General features: G+C 46.0%; 1 long non-coding RNA gene across 2 annotated transcripts in view; it reads right to left on the bottom strand.

Moving 5' to 3' along the window:
* The window catches only part of LOC144771574 (uncharacterized), a 280409-nt gene that overhangs the window by 183041 nt on the left and 75796 nt on the right, over positions 1 to 21572 (bottom strand). The window contains exon 4 of one of the 2 annotated variants that reach the window (XR_013599360.1): positions 4954 to 7073. The exons of the other annotated variant lie outside the window; for it this stretch is intronic. This is a non-coding gene — a long non-coding RNA (uncharacterized LOC144771574). Of the gene's footprint in view, positions 1 to 4953; positions 7074 to 21572 lie in introns of those variants that run through there. 2 annotated transcript variants of the gene reach the window in all.

Genomic DNA, 21572 nt, shown 5'->3' on the forward strand with positions numbered 1-21572 from the left:
TCTTGGCCACTCCCACACTAGTGGGGTAATAGTTCCCAGGCATGACCCTGCACACTTTTGCTGCACGTCCTATATGGTTTTACTGTACACAATAGAAGCCACTAGCAGGGACCTGGACAGGTCCAGTAGGCACTGGTCAGCTAGCCTCTTTAGGAAAGGGAGCTTCTTGCAGCTTTTGTGTCCCTGTATCTTAATAGAGGGTCAGCCAACTGACCCTTGACATCTACTTTTTAGTCTTTGGTACAAGTGGGAGCAGGTCCAGCCCTCAGCGTTGCTCATACAAGTCACAACAGCAGGTGCAGTACTTCTGTATTCCACAGGTCTAGAGGTGTTCTAAAGAGGCTACTGGGGGTGTCACATTTCCGCCCAGTGCCAGCCTATGGGTGAGGGAAATACTTGGCTGCCCCCACACTAATGGGGTAATAGTTCCCAGGCATGACCCTGCACACTTTTGCAGCACTTCCTATGTGTTTTGTACTGTACACTATCTCGCAGTGCCACCTCTACCTAAAACCAACATGGCAGAACCTTTCTTCCCATGTGCAGAGCTCCCTGTGCCCATACAGATGTGTGGCTATAATAATGGGCAAATCTTCACTTGTTTTCACTAAAAAATAGTAACCCCTCTCCCACTGGGATTAGTGCCATTGTGTAGGAGCTATACACATTTCGCCATAAGGGAGCCATCACCAGTCTGGTGCCACTGAACACTAACACAAAGGCACATTTGGCTTAGGTGGGAAAATAGCAACTTTCTAAAAGTGTCATTTTCAAAATAGTAATCCAATACCTGGCTTGATCATTAAGTTGGATATTAAATAACCAGTAATAGGACTCCTTGACTCATTTATCTAGTTATTACCAAACTGAAGTCAAGCTTTACAAGGTGTTATATACATATTCAATGTCATTTACTATTTGAGAGTCAGCCTTACCATAGTAAAAAACGATTTTTTAGATTTTTCACTGCCTGGACAGTTAAAACATAAGTACACATGCCCTACTTTTCAAATACCATGCACCCTGCCTTATTGACGTGTGGGGCCTACTTTAGGGGTGACTTATAAGTGTTAAAAAGGAAGGTTTAGGCCCTGCAAAAGATGTATTCTGTCAAGTCGAATTGGTAGTTTTAAAACTGCTTACCCAGGCTGCAGGGTCATGCCTGGCGACATTCTTTGTATTGATACTTCATTGGTGGAACAATATGTGCTGCAGTCCACTAGTGACATTTAGCTTACAGGCCATGGATATGCTTTTGTGCTGCATACTATGGACTCAAAGGTAATTTAAATTTGGCAATCATAAGTGTAGGCAATTTTCACTTGTTTTAGTGGTCAAAGCACATAAACTGGGACATGCTTAGCAGTACCCTAGTGTGCAAAGTCAAAAAGAACTGCAGCAGCAGTCCAGAAATAATGTGGGTGACCATACAAAACTTCATATCCGAGTAACATTTTGGTGAGCCAGAAAGTAGAGATTGGATTATCGAGTCGGACTGCTGCCGAAGGACAAGGACCCTGCCTTGATGGATTCAGATTCAAATCTGCTCAAACAAGACTGGTGAGCTGATGCCACAATTAATTAGATACGTTTTGCTGAATTCGAGGGCCGGTGGTAAGGGACGACATCTGATCCTTATTCCCAGCATGTGGCATATGGCAAACTAGGACAAGAGAGTAGATCATTTGTTTCCCTAGTCAGCACACTAGAGAAAGGTGTAGGTAAATACATTCTTTTTTAGCTTGAACAGTTAGGCGTGACACAGCAGTATACCCCTGACCATTGGTATGTTATAAAGGGTCACCACCCTGATCTTATATTTTAGTCATATTGGTTTTCTTAGAGACGTCCGGGGGTTCTTAACACTGAGAGGATTTAAAGAAGTGAAAAGTTTTTTTTTTTTTGCGCTTGGACTATGGGACATAAGGCAGTTGGTACGCACTAACCCTGGGTGTGACATAGGGTCTAATTCGGAACATTAGGGACAAAATTCAGACTTTGGTGAGTAAAGTATAGCTTGTGTCTGGCCTCAAAGGGCCGATAATTGTCAAGTTTCTCCTTTTTCTTCACATAAAGCGCTGCTACCTTTGACCGACAAGCTGATAGTGACAGACTATCAGGCTCACTTAGCTTTGCATATTCCAGGTAGCAGCCCCTCTCCTTGGGCTGTAGGCCTAGGAGGGAGTTAAGTTTTGTTGGACGAAGTAATTATTTTTTCTGCTAACCATTTTCTCGCTGTCTCTTTTCGATGTTTCGATTTTATGCATTTATTGCTGTTGTGGTGATGTTAAATTTGCAATATGCTGCATGTTTAAATGTTATGTCATGTTAGTAAGTCTATGTTTTATGAAATAATAACAATGTGTTCCAGATCAGAATTTTACATTTGCTAGTTTACTGCTACAAATCAACTCGTACTGCTCTCAACTAACAATTGCATTCTGTTACAGGTTGTTACTATTTCATTGCATTTGTCTTTGTTTATTGTTAAATCTCCTTTTTCCCTCAATGCATCAATTTTGATAGAGCTTGTAACCAGTAGAGGTTTTCAGTGCCACCCCGTGTACACTATTCCCCAAGATTAGAGTAGAATTTGAAAATTATTTAAAGAATCTCAAGACAATAAAAACTTGCAAAATTCTCAAAACAAGTTTCCCAATCCATCATGGAAACCTCACCAAGCCACATGGAAGCGAAATTCCAAAACCGGGATTGGAGACTGGAGAGACACTCCCACGATTGGCATGACCATACCAAAGCACACTCATTTCCCTGGCCTTACTGGGGAACATTTGATGCCAGCATCATAAACAACACCAAAATGTACATTCAGGCCAGACATATGGGCCAAGAAAGAGATATGAAAATAGCCCTGCTAAGACTATGGGCTGACCTTATGGTGGCCTTGACACACAACACATGCAACCCCAGAGATAGCACCATCAGAAAGGAAGGCTCCAATTTATCCGGCTTTGACAGCGAGGCTGAAAGCATAGGGTGGGGCCGTCAATACGGGGAAAGGCAGGGTGCGCACACCAACGACCACCCAGGAACTTAAAGAAGAGATCACCCCACTGACAGGCGAGGAGGATGACCCTTTGGTCACGAGGCTAATAAGTGAGACACCATACGCCCGTATATCAAAAACCACCATCAAAGTGCAGTGAATCTTGTGTTCCGTGGCCAAGGCCCCCTCACAGAACCCCTTGAGCTGGAAGTAGGAGAGAATAGGATTAAGGAGCAGCTGTTGTACTATCCGCCATCCCCGACTGATATATTGGAACAGGACCTATTGTCCAAGCTAAGGATGTCCATCCAGTTCACCAAAGATGGAACTATAGCATGTTCCTCTCCTGGAGCCTCCCCTCTAGGCACAAACCAGCAACATCCTCCCACGCCACAGGAACACCAGCCAGAGTGATTCTGGACCACAGAGCCCTCATCAAAAGGGTAGTCCTGGACTATACGGAAAACCACTTAAGGGTTATGAACTAGTGTGGCACTGGAAGGGACGAGCACAACACCTCCTGGTAGAAACAGCCAAAACATTAGCAGGTAGGGTTGTAGGGAGCTGTGGACTCTCAATCACGACACACACAGGTCCACTGCATCCCCCAAGGATAAGTGGGTAGCCCGCCTAAGGCATATGGGGGCAATGGCGGTAACAACCAGACGCTGCATACCCCCGGGCGTAACCGGTCCAGCCATTGTCACCACCCTGGCTCCTTCCCATTGAAGGAAGTGGTACAAGCAAGGTAGCACTGTAACAAGAGGTGGATTGCCTACACTGGAAGCCCCCTCCATGTCACCAAACGCGGTGCCCAGGTGAGTGACCGTCGTATGAAATGTGGATGGCATGCACGACTGGCGTAGTAACATCCTAAGGAGATGTCTCCACCTGCCACATGGGAAAAATACCTGGGCCTAGAATGGGTAGGCTACCGACCTCATCTCCCATGACAGGGCCCCCTTGGAGTGGGCTAGAAACAGGTGAAATAGCCCCCAAAGGGGCCGAAGTGGCCACATACATGGGGTGCCAGCAGGACGAGGACTCTAGAGGGATCCAACTGAGTACCTGTACCAGAAAGCAAACTCCAGATCTTCTAGAATGTCACTTTGACTATTGTCACTGAAGAAACCACAGTGCCGACTATTGTTGCCTAAAAATAAACCACGAACAGAGTAAAATAATAACCCAGCAGTTCCAATAAAATACCTACCCACCAAGCAAGCCCTAGAACAAGCCAAGCATACAGTAAATCCAAGGCCTCAGTACAGCACCCACTCCATACAGCTCACTACAACAATAAGAACACAGCATTAGGAAAGACTCTAAAACTGTTTTGATTGATAATTGTGTTTGCTGTGTATGTATTGTATATGTAGGAAGAATGAGATGTCTGAGTTTGATTGACAGTATGTTTGTATCTGGGTTGTGAGCTGGAATCCTCCAGAGTGAGTATACATATTTATAAACATTGAAAGTAATATTTTTTCCTTATGTTCTCCATACAATGGTTTGTCATCCAGAGGAGTTGTTTCATATTATTTCTTCAACATATTTGTGAAAGTGAAGAACATTTGAATAAATAGATATTGCTTTCTGATATAAACTTATTTAAGTTGTATCAGTTTTTTGAATCACAAGGCTTCACTGCGACGTTAATGCATGAAAACTTCTTGGATGTATTTGCTGTTAAAGTTTTTAATAGGCAGGCTGTTTGTATGTGTTGTGTTTTGCATACTCCTGATTCCCACCTCACTAATTTGGCTCCAGGGGGCCTTGAAGAAACTGAAATCTTCATTCCCAGGCGTACTTGATAATAAAGAACTTGGCACAGAAGCTGAAATATGAAAAGACATCTTTATTAAACTTAATTAAGTGAAGCTACGTCACACAGAAGCCGTAGCAACTGAATGAGGCAGTCTAAAGAGTACAGAACACAGAGGCCTTTTATATGCTTAGGGTTACAAACTCAGCATAAAAGAAAGGGGCAGTCCTAGCTTTTGCAAGCATGCAAAATACCTAATATGGTCATACAAGATCTGCCAAATATTAGCAAATAGGCAAACTTTAAAAACAAGGCATCATGTAACCAGAACATCCACCTTGAGTCGTGCTCTTGCCCAACACGATAAGTCAATCTATGACAGCACCTATAGGTCAATCAGTAATGGCAGAACATGTTTGCGTGCTTCAAAGGAAAAGGTTGTGGAATAGGAAAACACAGGGAGAGAATAGCGAAGGCCAAAAGATAAGATACAGCACGAGAAGAATGCTAAAGGCTAACAGATAGTTGATACAGGGATTAGGTGGTCCAGACAAGAATTAGTTAGGCCAGCTGGTGTCTGAGATGAGTTTCAAAACAAGGACAGAGGGAGTTTTCATCACGTTGCAGTCCAAAGGGCAGAAACACCTCGTGAAGCATGCAGCCTGTGTAAAGGCAACATAAAATGGAGTTTGAATGTAAAATAGAGTCAAAATTAAGGAACCTCAGCCTCTTTCTTCTGTTGGTAGTATTTTCCACACAATTGGCTAACAATGGTTTTTTTTCCAAGCTAACTGACAACCCACAGCTCATATCCTACAGGTCTGTGATCAAGCTGAAAGTGCATCAACAGTACCATGGCCCGCCGTTCCTTAGATTACAGCTTTCAAAAGGACTTTCTTTCACAATGCTCAAGTAACACAGGCTACAAATTGACTTTTGCAACAAAAAGAGAAATTTTTTGCATTGCACCAATACAAGAGATCTCTGGGTGCCCAGAAGACAGACATCTCACCCGAAGACGATCCTATAGTCTACAAATGTTTTTAAGTTACGTATTTTTGTATTTCTGTACACGTTCTATTTAGCAGGGGTGCTCTTGAGCCCCTCTGGAGCTAGATGAATGCATAATGTCATAAACTCTACTTCTACATTCTTGCAGTACATATCCTGAGACCTCTTTCACCTCATGTACACCTACACTGAACCAAACACTAGTATTTCTCACACACTACACAGCGCACTCCTACACGACACCAGGTACCAACATATGACCACCAAAGGCACTCAAACTACAAACAGGACATGCTACATATGCTCTCTAATACCCCACGCCGTAAGAGCAGCCAGGCTTTACTTATCCCAGGAGAGAGCCCCAGAAAGAGCAAAATGCCTTGTCCATCTGTACCTATGTAGGATCAGGGCTAAGATTCAACACAATAGAGTAGGACCCTGTAGAGCAACAGTAAACATCACCCAGGATGATACCAACCCCACAGCACAGTATCTTTTCGCCACACCTAGCGACATCTAAATCGACAGGATGCGCAGAAGGGGCACCATAGGGGAGGACACTGTTTGACCCCGGGACATCCTAGAAAAGAGATTCCTGGAGGTAGCAAGATCACGGCACCAGTTCACAAATATGTCCGCTCCCGCCTCCACCTGTGGTCCCAGGGTGGCACTTAAAGTTTTTGGGGCACCTTCTTTAATGACAAGTGGACCCCAGACATGGAGTTCCGGTGCAGGGCTGCTCACCTCGATCACACTGGGGGAAATGAGTCTCATAGTAGGGGGTCCTAGGCAAGCATAGACACACTGTGCCAGAAAATCTGGGATACTGCCAATAATAGGTACACATGGTTGGAGGGGAAGGGGCAACTCCTAATTGTATGGACACTTACACTGTATATTCTATGTTTCAGAGACAAAGGGACCATACCGTTGGGCAATAATGAAAACTGTGGCCTGATACTGCACATACCGTACCTGCAATGGGGCACTTCCACATTGGTGGATATGTACTGGCAATGCGGTGTCCTGGCCTACAACCAGCTCATCCCTGGATGGTGGTGCCTCTGCAGCCTTGTGACCATACACACCCCAACACTAGTCATTCCTGGAGAAGTTCTGTCGGAGTTGTTTCAACATCCGTTACAGAACACAATAACTCTGTTGTATCAAGCTTGAAGGAGAAGAACTGCTGATCATTTTGGCTGGGCGCAGTACAAGATCATTCCAGAAGAATTTAGACTGTTCACAGAGACTCAGGTAAATGACGGAGGGTCCATACCCTTCTTCACCCTGCAAACAAAGGCAAACACCCACTGGTTACAAATATCCTGGTGTGAGTTGATGAAGATGATCAATAATGCTGAGCTCGGCCTAAACGCTATCAAGGAAGAACTGAGAGCCATCCACCTTATGGTGATGCAACATCGGTTTGTGTTGGACTTGATGACTGTGATGGATGGTGGGCTGTGTGCCAAGATTAGTGCTTCCTATTGTACTTTTATTACCGGAACTCTTATGGACAATATGACATTAGCTTGTGCTATCCAAGAACTGCATTGTCTGAAAGCCAACATGATGAAGGAGTGAGGTGCATAGGAGCAGGACTGGTTGCATAATATCTTTTTGTGGATCCCCTATGGGTGTCCAAACGATTCACATAACTAACACCAGTTTTCATTGTTGTACTTCTGTTGTGTGATTTCCTACAAGTGGGGGTTTCCTGCTGTAAAAACGCAGTCCTCAAGTTAGGTAGTATGCACTTAGCTAGGGAAAACGTTACAGACACATACAATTTTGAATAAAATAACTGTCATGATATATGAGGAGGATAGTATATTTGAAAATTCAACTGGAGGGGGGAATGTGGGAATGTGTACATATGAGTTCAATGAATACCATGATATGTGCATGCCTAACAATGGCAATACAAATAAATGCAATCTATGCCCGCACAAAAGTGTTGACACTAGCATTAAAAATGTCAATGTATGTCATAATCCATGCATGCATAACAATGTTTTAACCAGTAGAAACAATGGCAATGTACACATTGATCTAGGCATGCATAACTATGTCAATATCAGTAAAGACAATGTTGATGTGCGCTATGACAACTTTATGCACAATGTTTAGAATTTCAGTAAAACTATACCAGTGATTACCATATTATTTTCTGGAGTTCTAATGAACTGGTAATATTTCTGTTGGATTCACCCCAAGCGACCACTCCATCAAGCCAGAGTCAGAGATACGAGGTCAGGCAGGTTCTGTGACCCACACCCACGCCTATCCTATCGGGTGACAGGCCTCAGGTGGGGTCTCACTTAGCCCAAAGACTAAAGCTCACCCTTGGATAACCCTGATTGATCCCACAGATAGATAGTTGCACCACAAACAGGTCAGAGGAAATTGGCCCAATTAAAAACTTTTGGCTAAAAGCTTGCATTCCTCCAAAATACCACAAAGCTAGATACCACATGTAGATAAGAACGCTCAGCCAATCAGGACACGACATGCACACCTCACGTAGTGATCGCACCAGACATCTATACACATATGCACTGGCCCACACTAGCTCTTCCACAGGTTGAGAGCCATCTGTATCTATGCCTAAACCTGTTAATTTATGACTGAGATGCTTTTCAAAGAATGCAGAAATAGTTTAATTGTATCTCATGAGATGTATATAATGTCAGCCGAAACTTTGTACACTGAGAGACTTTTCTCAGATGCATTCTGTCAAGACTCTCCCGGCTGCTGCGTTTAATTAAACCACTTGTTCTTCTTTTGCAAAATGCCTCTTGGCTGTTCATTTCTTTAAGGTAAATTCATATCTGAGTATTTCCTGTGATGTTCTATTTATTTTATTTATTTATAAAGTTTTATATAACGCAAACTAGATCCCGAAGGATATCACAGCGCTTTACAATTTGAGGCAGGGATAACAAATCAAAACATGAGTCTAACATGGGGAATCTAATAGGGATTAAATCAACTAGTACACATGTAACAGCTCATTTATAAACCTGAGTGAACGAGTAGGAGTGGGCTATGCGATGAAGCATAGAGACATTAGGGGGGTACGTACAATAATCATATTCAGTAATAATAACCAGTTCCAAAACAATAATCAAAACATGAGTCAGATGGGGAATCTAATAGGCATTGATTCAAATGATGAACATCTAACAGATCATTTATACACCTGGGTGAACGAAGAATAGGCTAGACGATGGAGCATAATGACTTAAGGGGAGTAAATTCAATATTCATGTACATGAATAATAAAGCAAAAATAATGATCATATACAAGAATAATAACCGATACTATAGTATGTCCGATGTGCTTAGAGCTAAACATTGCCCCTCATGTTAAGGTAAGAACTTGTTCATGAGGAATCTTTTTGCTTCCAGTTTGAAAGCATCCTTGGAAGAGATCCTCCGAATTTCCGGTGTAAGAGAGTTCCAAATTTTAGGAACAGCGCCAGAGAAGGCTCGTTGGCATGTTCTCTTTTTGTGGAAGATCTGTGGTTTCAAGAGGAGGGAATTAGCACTCCTTGACAGTCTACCCCCCCACCCCCGGATAGTTCTAGTTTTTGTGCACAGTAGATGGGGATTTTGAAGTGGAGGGCTTTGTGTGATAGGAGGCCTATCTTCAGTTGAATTCTAGCTTCGTAGGGTAGCCAATTTAGCAATTTTACACCAGGGAGATGTGTGCATTTCGCTTGGTGCCCATGATCAATCTGCCTGCAGCGTTCAGAGAAGCCTTTAGGGGGGGCCAAAGTAATAATAATAATAATCCACATTTGTATAGCGCACAATCACCCGTTAGGGTCTCTAGGCGCTGGGGGCCGTCGGGAAGATTAAGCAAGCTATTGCCCAGAGTCGCATGGTGCTGGGCTAACCTGCAGCTGGAGCCGGGGATCGAACCCTGATCCCCAGATTCCAGCGTCAGTCGCCCTGGCCGCGGCGCCACACCTCTCCCTCTTAGTATATTTGGGGAGGCCACATAGCGTAGCACTGCCATAGTCAAGTATCGGCAAAACAAGCGCTTGGAACACTTGCTTAAAATCTGCTTGAGGTATGAAAGGTTTGAGATTCCTGAGTGTTCTCATAAGGTGGTTAGCTCCCTTGCACACTTTGCTAATGTGAGTCTTCATATTCAGATGCTTGTCCAGGGTAATTCCTATAAATTTAGCTGAGTCGATAATGTGGGGGGCGCAGTTGAAGGCGGTAAGTTGGTTCATCCATAGGTCGATGTTAGGAGTATGCATCGGGAGAGAAATGAGGAAGAATTCTGTTTCGGAGATGTTTAGCAGGAGGTGGTCTGCAGTTAACCAGTTTTGGGTAGTCAGTAGGGCAGAGTTGAGTGAAGTGATGTCATCCAGGGAGGAGATTTTCAGATAGAGTTGGGTGTTGTCTGCATACATATGGAAGCGAATGTCCAAGGATTTTAGAACATTAGCTAATGGTTCCAGGAACAAATTGAAGAGAATGGGAGATAAGGAGGACCCTTGGGGAACCCCCATGCTGATTGGGGATGGCTGGGAGAGTGAGTGGTTTGCTTTAACTCTTTAAGTTCTGTGCTGCAGAAAGGACGAGAATCAATGCAGTACCTGACCAAAAAGGCCCATCCTATGCTCCAGAATGAATAGGAGGTTGTCATGATTGACAGTGTCTAATGCGGAGGAAAGGTAAAGTAGGATAAGGAGGCAGGATTAATTTCGATCAAGCATTATTAGGATGTCATCCATCACGTGGGTGAGGGCCGATTCAGTGCTGTGCCCACTATGAAAGCCAGATTGGTGTTGGTCCAGGAGATGGAAATGTTCCATGTGCGCACATAGTTGGGACTGGACTGGACTGGATGCATTTTTCAAGGAGTTTGGCTAGAGTGGGGATGCTGGAGATAGGTCGGAAGTTGTTAAGGTCTGTACTGTCGGCTGTGTTTTTTTAAATATAGGTGTTGCCTGAGCTTCTTTTAGGCATTCTGGGATCGTGCCTTGTGACAGAGACGCATTGACAATCTTTGTCCAGAAGGGGGAGATTTCATCCTTAATTACTTTGAAGATGGTAGGGGGTAACGGGTCACTGAAGTGATTAGATGGGTTGATACTCCGAAGGACCTTTTTGATATAATTTTCATTGAGCGGGTAAAGGTGTCCCAGGAAGCGTTGTTCTTGATACCCCAGCTACATTGTGCTGTCTTGTCTCGTACGGCCAGTGGGGGTGCAGGTTCATTGGGTAGCAATAGAGCCCTCCTGGCTTCCAGATCAATGTTAATAAGTCTTGTATTCTCAGTAAAAAAGGCAGCCAGATCTTCACATGAAGGAGGTCTGACTTCCGATGCTTGTCGGTTAGGGGCTACCACCGATTGTTGTTTAACAAATTCAAACAGTTTCTTGGGTCTATTCGCCGCTAGGTTAAGTTGCGATCTGAAATACTCCGCCTTAGCTTTGTTGATTTGTTTGTTATACGCACTTCTTGCTGCTCTAAGGTTTTTTAGATGGTCCGCAGATGGAGTGACTCTCCAGGAACGTTCTATGGCCTTTAGATTGCGACGTTCAGAGTGCAGGTACATTTTTTTGTTGTACTGGGGCCAAAGTGTCCATGATGTTGGAAATAGAAGAGTTGTAGAAGAGTTGTAGAAGTCTGTGGGAGCATGGACTTTAAGCATATCCAATTGGGGAGAGAGGGCCCAGTTACAGCGGGTTGCTAGGTCAGCTGTATTAATATCTCTGAAGTCCATTTTCCAAATCTTTGGTTTGGATTTTTATGCCTTACTCTGATGAACCTGAGAATTGATATGGAAGGAAATTATGTGATGGTCCGACCAATCACATTGTATGATGGAATCCAATGGGATGATGAGGTCTAAAGTTTTCCCTTTAATGTGAGTAGCCTGGTCACAATGTTGAATCAATTTGTGGTCATGTGAGCAGGAATTGAGGCATGAGACTGCTTGATCATTAGTGTTAGACCAGTGAACCTGTCCTCAGGACACCCCCATGCCGCACGGCCCTCCAGCTGTGTCTGTGCCCCCTCGCTGCTGCTCGTAGTGCCGTTTTTTGCCGTTTTTCCTCCTGTGCCCTGTTATTGCTGCTCTTGCCTCTGCTGTATTCTGTATCTTGTGTGGTAATCTTGTGTTGTATATTTTTCCTTGTTCCTTGACCCCCCTGGTGTGGCCCCCACTCCCCGCTTCCCGCCTCCGTGACATCGCGGCCCCGCCCCCTTTTCTTCTGTGTCCACCCTGCTCCCGCCTCCCACCTGCCCCTCCTACCCACTTTGCCTTAAATGGAGACCACGCAGCGGGCGCGCCGATTGTGCGCCAAAGGCGCGCCAAAGGCAAGCCCGTCTGTGCCTGGACTGCGCCCAGTGCCAGGACCCCTGGCACCAGAGGATGCCAGCCCACACGACGGACTTACGACTCCATCACCCTCAACGCACTCAACGCCGGCCGGAACCCCACCTGCTACCGAGCCACCCCAAAACGCACCCACGGACCCTTCACCTGCCTAGCCTGCAAGGTCTCCTGCCTCCGGACCTGCACCGCTCCCGCCAAACCGAGCCCCAGCAACAACCACCTCAAGTGCATCCTGCTCAACACCCGCTCCGTCCACAGGCACGCCGTCGAACTCTGGAACCTGCTCGACACAACAGCACCAGACGTCGCCTTCCTCAACGCCCGACATCGCCATCGCCATCCCGGACGGATACAAGATCATCCGGAGGGACCGCATCAACCAGACGGGAGGAGGCATCGCCATCGTACACAAGAACGCCATCCGCATCTCGACCAACTCCGACAACACCTTCACCGCCGCCGAACACCTCCACTTCCAGATACACACCGACCCCAAGACGACCCTCAGAGGCATCCTCATCTACAGACCCCCGGGACCTCGCACACAATTCAGCGAAGACATCGCAGACTTCATCAGCCCGCACGCCCTCCCCTCCGCTGACTACATCCTCCTAGGGGACCTCAACTTCCACCTGGAGAACAACTATGACAATAACACCACCACCCTGCTGGCCAACCTCGCCAACCTCGGACTCAAGCAACTGGTGAACACTCCCACCCAGCAAGCACATCTCCTTCAGCCACTCCACCGGACTTCATTGGACTGACCACAGCTGCGTCCACTTCAGCTTCAGAAGAACCACGACCCACCACCACCCGCAACAGGTTCCTTGCAGGAGCTGGAGCTGGAGCAAGATCACCGCAGAGCAGCTCACCGCCTCCCTCAGCCAGAACCCTCCCACCAGCACAACTGACCCCAACAAAGCAGCCAGCAACCTCACACAGTGGCTGACCGCCTGCGCCGATGACCTTGCACCTCTAAAGAACCCTCCCAACAGACCCGGCAGCAAGAAAACCCCCTGGTTCACTGACGAACTCAAGGACTCCAAGAAGAACTGCCGCACCCTCGAGAAAGCCTTGCGCCACGACCAGACCACAGACAACAGGACCGCCCTCGAGCACGCCACCCGCAAGCACCACCAGCTGATCCGCGCCACCAAGAAGACAGCACTCAAAGAATGACTGGACAACAACGCCACGACAGCAAGGAACCCTTCAGCATCGTCAAAGAGTTCTCCAACCCCAGCGCCGGAAACAACAACATCACTCCCTCGCAGGACCTCTGCGACTCCCTCGCCTCCTTCTTCCACCGCAAGATCGTCGACATACACAACAGCTTCGGCGCACAGACCACGCACCCAACCACCGAACCAACGCCCGCCACCACCACCCTCTGCAACTGGACCCCGGTCAGCAACGAAGACACCACCCGCACGATGAACACCATCCACTCCGGATCCCCAACCGACCCCTGCCCCCACCATGTCTTCAACAAGGCCGACGCCATCATCGCACCCGATCTCCGGGACATCATCAACACCTCCTTCCACACCGCCACCTACCCGGAGAGCTGGAAGCACGCCGAGCTCAGCGCCCTCCTGAACAAACCAACAGCGGACCCCACCGACCTCAAGAACTTCCGCCCCATCTCGCTCCTCCCTTTTCCTGCCAAAGTCATTAAGAAGACCGTCAACAGACAGCTCGCCGCCTTCCTTGAGACGAACGGATCCCTCGACCCCTCACAGTCCGGTTTCCGAGCCAACCACAGCACTGAGACCGCCCTGATCGCAGCCACCGATGACATCAGATCCCTGCTTGAGAACGGGGAAACAGCGGCCCTCATCCTCCTGGACCTCTCCGCAGCGTTCAACACTGTCTGCCACCGCACCCTAGTGCAGCGCCTCAGCAACATCGGAATCCAAGAGAAGGCACTGGAGTGGATCATCTCGTTCCTCGCCGGAAGAACCCAGAGAGTCCGCCTCCCCCGTTCAGATCCGAGGCCACCGAAGTCATCTGCGGCGTACCACAAGGATCATCACTCAGCCCGACCCTCTTCAACGTCTACATGAGCCCCCTCGCAGCCATCGCATGCCAACACAACCTCAACATCATCTCCTACGCCGACGATACCCAGCTGATCCTCTCCCTTACCAACGACCCCGCCACCGCCAGAGCCAGTCTACACGAAGGGATGAAAGACGTCGCCGAGTGGATGAAGAACAGCCGCCTGAAACTGAACTCAGACAAGACGGAAGTCCTCATCCTGGGATCATCGCCCTCCGCCTGGGACGATTCCTGATGGCCCCCTGCCCTGGGCACCACTCCCAAACCAACGGACCACGAACGCAACCTCGGCTTCATCCTGGACTCCTCCCTCTCGATGACCAGACAAGTCAACGCCGTCTCTCATCGTGCTTCAACACCATGCGCATGCTCCGCAAGATCTTCCGATGGATCCCCACCGAAACCAGGAAGACCGTCACCCAGGCACTCGTCACCAGCCAACTGGACTACGGGAACACCCTCTACGCCGGAACCACAGCCAAACTTCAAAAAAGATTCCAACGCATCCAGAACGCCTCCGCACGACTCATCCTGGACATCCCTCGACACAGCCACATCTACGGCCACCTGAGAGACCTGCACTGGCTCCCCATCAGCAAGAGAATCACGTTCAGGCTCCTCACCCACGCACACAAGGCTCTCCACGACCTGGGCCCAAAGTACCTCAACGACCGCCTGACCTTCTACATGCCCACCCGCCAGCTACGATCGACCAGCCACGCCCTCGCCTCCGTACCACGCATCCGCAGAGCCACCGCCGGAGGAAGATCCTTCTCCTACCTGGAACCAAGACTTGGAACTCCCTCCCCTTCCACCTTCGGCTGACCCAAGACCACCTCTCCTTCAGGAAGCAGCTTAAGACCTGGCTGTTTGAGCAGTGACGTACCCCTCTCCCCCAACGCCTTGAGACCCTTCCGGGTGAGTAGCGCGCTATACAAATACCTTAATTGATTGATTGATTGAGTGAAGGTTAAAGTCTTCCAAATTAAGCCTGCCTGCTCTGTGCCAAGCTACCAGAGGGTGAGCACAGTATAATTTAGGATTTTTTTTTGTGGTTGCAGATTTATATAGTGCGAACTCGACCCGAAGGTACTGGAGCGCTTTACATGAGCAGCAGTTACGTTACATAAGGACACATTCATTATTAATATTTGTTTTTTTTTTTGGTAGGCACAGGGAGATTGAGTGATTTATCCAGAATCACAGGATATGGAGTCGACCAGAGGCTCCAACCTTAGTTTCCCAGCTCCAAAGTCAGCAGCTCTAGCATGAGACCAAATCCTCTCCGACTGTGTTATGACTTACACTGACTAGGATTGGGGTCCCTACTTGGACAGGGTACTTACCTCTGTCAACGAGAGACCCATTTCTAACAACCTAGTTACAATTTTTTTGTTAAAATCTAGATATTATGCAGCAATGGGGGATGAGGTTTATGCAGAAAACGCAATGGCCGCATAACTTGAGACGCACTGCTTATGAATTACCATTGTACCTTGTTACGGATCAGTAAAGGCAGCAAAACCTGAAACATGGTTCGTGTCGCAGCGCTGTGCGTTTCCAATCCAAGCCTCAGTACATCTGTCGCTGTCAAATATTGTTAATGGTATATAATGAAAGTTTAAACGATCGCAGCGGACCACAGTGTAGGTTCTTTTTTCTTTAAATTATATTGTATATTTTCAACGAGAAGATTTTGAATTCATTAGTGTTCTTTCTCAGTTAGTAGTATAAGATAGACCACTAGAGAGTGGCAAACAAAAGGTGTTGTCTACAGCTAAACCAACAGCTCGTTGTACTGTAAGTGACTTACACCACTGAGTCTATGTTTTATTAACCATCCATTACATCTGGTTGAGGTTACGGCAGTTGTTTTTCTCTTGCTGTTATTGTTCCACCAGGGGGCAGTGTGCCCCTATCTATCCCTTGCAATGTGGCTAGACGGCAGAATTGTATGATTTGCAGACTGGAGTGCAGTCTGCTGAAAATCACGGCCACATCACAGTTGTGAATTATGACATTGCTGCAACAGCAGCAAATATGAAGGGCAGGTGGTGAAGCCAAATAAAACAAATTATGCTGCAGGCATTTTATCAAAGGCTGCAGCTATTCATCCGTCGGCACGCGCTCACAAAATAGACTTGATAAACGCCCGTTATACAAGGTGATAATCAATTTAAAGCAAAATCGACTCACGATTCCCTCTTTTTTATTCCAGTTGATGGGAATCATAGAACGTGTGCATGGAAGTCAGTGGGTGCAGCCTAATCCCAACAACCCTAATCTAGCCATCACATCCTCCTGTCTCCTTTTTTTCAGGATTCTGCAACACGAAAAGGACATTTAAATAAACCTTTCCACAACCCGATAGTGACTACTATGACTTTTTGGTTCGTCTTAAAAGATGCAATACAGTAAGCACAACAACATCCCCAGGAAGGGGTGTTCAAGCAAATCACAGGCCAGATACACAGATCTGCAGCAAAATCTCTACAGAAAGAAATGCAAAAGGAGCAACATGAAGAAATGGTGTACTAATATGTTTTCAGCTAGCGAGTGAACATTTCAGTGAGCAACTCATAGCATGTGCAATACTGTTTTGGAGGGAAGCAAACCAGTATGCAACTGACAACATGCCTGCAGACAAACTGTGCACTCAGGGCCTCTTTAATAAAGAATATCGTAAACCTGGACCAGAAATGTAACTTTACTTGCTTGGGTGCAGACCTATGACTTTCTGGAATTAAAATAAAAACTTTCCAAGCTTACTCTGGGAATCCTGTGCACGTCACAATATTCTAGGCATAAACCTAGGAAAGCCTTGTTTTAGGTCTTGCTTAGGGAGAGATTTAGCTGCAATGCCAGCCTCAGTTTCCCCCAAAACATTCATAATAAAAATTCACGGTCTCATTCAATGTTATTCAAGATTTGCTTCTGCCCACCAAACCCGGCATGTGAGAGAGGGTCAGCGCACTTCATCCGTTGGCTGCTTTGCACTGTGAGTGATGCCATGTGCACAGCCACCTGAAAAGAAGGGCACTTCAGTGTCAGGGCTTGTGTCCCCCAATATCTGGAACGTTTCCTTATTTTCGTGCATTTTTCTTTTTAATGTTGCACATGTTTTTATGCTTGCCAAAGCCAAACCTATTGGCTTTGCCAATGCTTTTATTGGCATTGGCATTTTCGTCATGCGGAATAGTGTATACATAGTATAATTCCACATTGTGGACGGCTAGTGCATTTGTGCAATTGCATTGGTTTCCTGTTTTTCTACCCAGGGAAAATATGTTCCCCAATAGAGACACCACTCCCCCTTCACCACAGTGAATTTTAGGTAATTTCTTCCCACTCCCACCATGAAAATGAATTTACTGTTGTCCCTAGCAGGCATGAGTCTCTTACTTTTTCCAGGGTGCAAAAGGGAAAAGTGTCAGAGAGGAGTTTATGAATTGCCACCAACCGACATGATTATTCCATTCACACACTTTCAAGGCTAACCATGCCTTCAAATTCCCACACCCTGGTCTTGCATGGTTTTTACTGTAACATAATTGGATACACTCATTCAGTAATGCTATGCAGGAGTAAGAAGTTTTATTGCTGCAAAGTCCCCTGTTTAAACATTTCTGCCCAAGCTATTGCGTAATGGGCGCTGGGCAGAACTGGAAGTGGTGTTAACAGCGAAAATATATTTCTTGATTTAGAGCCTGATTTATTGGCCCTGGCTGACAATACACATTGTGAACATGCCATCCTCTGTTGGTAGGTGCAAAATATATGATGGGTTTATTTGGAGTATGTTAGGCCAGGACAACACCAGAATCCTCACCATATTTAAAGCTCTCTGCCAGAAGGGTGGATATTCTTCTCACAATATTTTAAGTTTCCTGCCAGGAGAGTTAATATTTCTTGATCACACTATCTGAATCCATTATTGGGAGAACCCATTTGTGTGAGCTTTCCACCCTTTTGTCTAGATTCTTTTATGGGATAACTTTGCTAGACAAAGTGATGGATCATCCACTCCAGAGTAGGTAAATAATTGTACATTATAATTTTGGAGTTACTTCCTCACCTTGGTGTGAGTAATAAGCAGCTGTGAGGAACAGATCAACAATATCCCTAGTGGAATATGAGACTTAAATGAGTAGAAAGAAGAGAGTGCCTCTTGATTGAAGAATGCCACCAATCTCTACAACCCTCCTTGTTCTAATGATTTCCTTAACATTTGTTGTGAGACCTTTCACCGCCTTTGCACAGTGTATAGGTCCCATTGGCCTTGTGTAATAGTTCTCCCAGGGTACATCCTTGTCTTGAGTAAGGTACGCCAATAGGTTACTGGGAAGGGGAAGGGTTTTTCGGGCTCAGCCATTGTGTTCAGAAGTTTCCCTACTTCCCAGTCAATGAGGACAGCTTGTTCCAGAAGAGTACCTGGGAGAAGTGTGAGTCTGTCTCAGAGTTTTCCCTCTCTCTCGGTTGTTTACCTGCCCAGTGGAACAGTGAATGCTTGATCAGTGCTTAAAGAAGCGAAGGAAAGACAGTGGTCCCAATATTCCCATTTGCCTGTGTCTACGGTACAGTTTCATTAGGAAAATGTATTTATGTACAAGAACCCGAGACTTTAAGGTTATTCCCTTAAAGCTCTGAAAGAAAGAGGTCGAGCTGTTCTGGGCTGGCCCGAGTGATTATGCAAAGGTCTTGCAGGTTCTCTGGACTTAGGAAGAACCGCCTTGATTCCTTATTCAGAACTAAGGGCCGTATGTATCAAGATACCCATTTGCAATTCTCAAATAGCGATTTTTAAGAAATCGCTATTTGAGAATCGCAAATGGGTATGTATGTTCAAAATCGCATTTTTTTGCGATTCCTTAAAATTCCTTAATTGCGATTAGCAAATTGCGAATCGCAATTAAGGAATACTTTCCCATTTCTATGGGCCAGGAGGCCCATAGGAATGAATGGGAAGTTATTCACAATTTGCGATTCGCAATTTGCGAATCGCAAATTGAGAATAATTTCAAGGCTGCAGGGGTGTCCAAAGGACACCCTGTTGCACCCCTAAAATATGCATGGGTGCACATGTGGCGCACATACATGCCCTAAGGGCATGTATGTGCGTCACATGGCACTTTGAAAAATGCAAAAATGTGCATTTTTCAAGGAATTTGCAACAACCAGTTGGTGGTAATTTGCGATTCCTTAAGGTCATTTTGCTATTTTTTTTTGCTACATACATTGCATTTAAGGAATCGCAAAATTTGCGATTCCTTAAATGCAATTGCAAAATAAGGAATCGCAAATTTTGCAATTCCTTATTTTGCACCAAATTTTTCTTAATACATTCCATTTAGCAAATTCACATTCGCAAAGGCCGAAATTCGCAGAATTTCGGCCTTTGCGAATGCGAATTTGCTTGATACATATGGCCCTAAACTCTTGGGGGAAATTGTGGATTTCTTCAGGGCAGGCCACCTTTTCAACAAATGCTCTTATTATTCAACTGTGTTCAATTCGAGAGGTCCCTTGGCGTGCAGTTGCTGGTGTTATGGCATCCTCCAGGTTATATGCTGCATCACAAAGTGCATTTTTTTAAAACACATGTGCTAAAACTCACTGGTGTTAAAAGTAGCTATGAAGTGACACTCATAAAAAAGTCCAACATTTTCATGGTGTGCCAAGCGAGCCTGACCTCCACAGAGGTTCTAAAAGGCAAAGGTTTTAAATGCAAGTCAGAAATGTTGAGTTTTCTATTTAACACTACCTCCTATAATTTCTCAAGCTGTACATAGCATATTTCTTCACCTCTACTTTGTACTTCATTTAATTTCTCTAGCCTGCCATTTAAGGTTCTCCTACCAAGACTAAGAATCTATTTGGAATGGGCAGGTTGGGTAGGATGTATGTCACTACCACGCACACTGTTACAACGCGTACCATTACCACGCGGTTGTAACAACGCAAGTCGTTACAACGACTTGCGTTGGGGGGGGCGCAAATTTAAAAAATATAATTTACTATTCCAACACCAGTCCCCGTGGATAGTAGGGAAGGTGTTGGGATAGTAAATTAAATGATTTTTTATCCTTGAGCGCCCCCCAGCGCAATGCGTTGTAACAACTTTCGTTGTTATAACCGCGTGGTAATGGTACTTCGTTGTAACGGGCGTGTTGTAAACGTTGTATACCGGTTGGGTACATTAAAAAATACTCCTATCTCACCAGTCTAGGCCGCAGACGGCCGAGGTATACCTCAGGTTAGACGTATGTCAAATACTTAGAAAACCTTAGAAGTTCACACTGCTTCCGATTTCCTGTGTTATATCATCCTTGCGGGCTCCATCCTAAAGCAGTCATAGTGATGATAAGTGGAGCTATATTGATATAGACAATGAAATCATTGTACATATTATGAAATAATAGCCAAGACAGTAAGGGGCCCATTATGATTGCGGGCGATTGCAATCCGCCCGCCATCATCTCTAGTTTCCCCCCCCCCCCACCATATTAGTATGGCGGGGGGGACCTCGGTGGACGGAAAGACCGTCCGCCGCTTTTCCGCCCCGGTCGCCTTGCGGCCGGAGCGGAAGAGGAATAATATGGTGGCGGTGTCTATTAGACACCGGCAGCCATATTATGATGCCCAATTTACAATGCCTTTGCGTGGCGGCAGAAAGGCATGCGGACTTCACTCTGGGGGCTCCCTGTGGGCCCCCAGAGTGAAGGACAGTATGGGGGTGCACACGGGGGGGGTACCTGTGGTACCCCCCTACATTTGCATTGCCTGCCGCTTTGATTATGCAAATGCATCACAAGCATTAATAGCATTGCGGCGGGTGCTGGTGTGAATACCGCCCGCCGCAATGTTATTAATGCATGATGCACCCGCCCGCCATCAAAATGGGCCCCTAAGTGTCTTCTGACACTAAGTAAATATCATCATCAAGAAAGGTTGCAATTCAGGATACATTATCATTCAAACGTCAAATTCAAATATGTTATGGAAATGCTCACATTTGTTCCTCAAACACCAGGAGACAGACTTATTAAGGTTTTGTGTCGGGGTAGAGTCACTTTGGGGGACAGCCCTGGTGCATTTCCCAGATATATTAAGGTGAGTAAACCCGGGAATTCAACAAAATGCTACGCCTCCCTGAACTTGGCGTAAAGAGGAGAAATGTCCTCTTGTTACTCCCTATTTCCATGGGTGCTGCATTCTGCAGCATGCACAGAAAAAGAAACATACCTTTAAGGATTGTTTTGTGCAGGAAGGTATCCCTCCCTGCACAAAAACAAGCCTGCCTGTAATGCAGGCCCCCTTGCACCTTGGTGTAAAGATGATTGCATTGGCACTAGGCAGCACAA

This window comes from Lissotriton helveticus, chromosome 8 (assembly GCF_964261635.1).
Source record: "Lissotriton helveticus chromosome 8, aLisHel1.1, whole genome shotgun sequence".
NCBI lineage: Eukaryota > Metazoa > Chordata > Amphibia > Caudata > Salamandridae > Lissotriton > Lissotriton helveticus.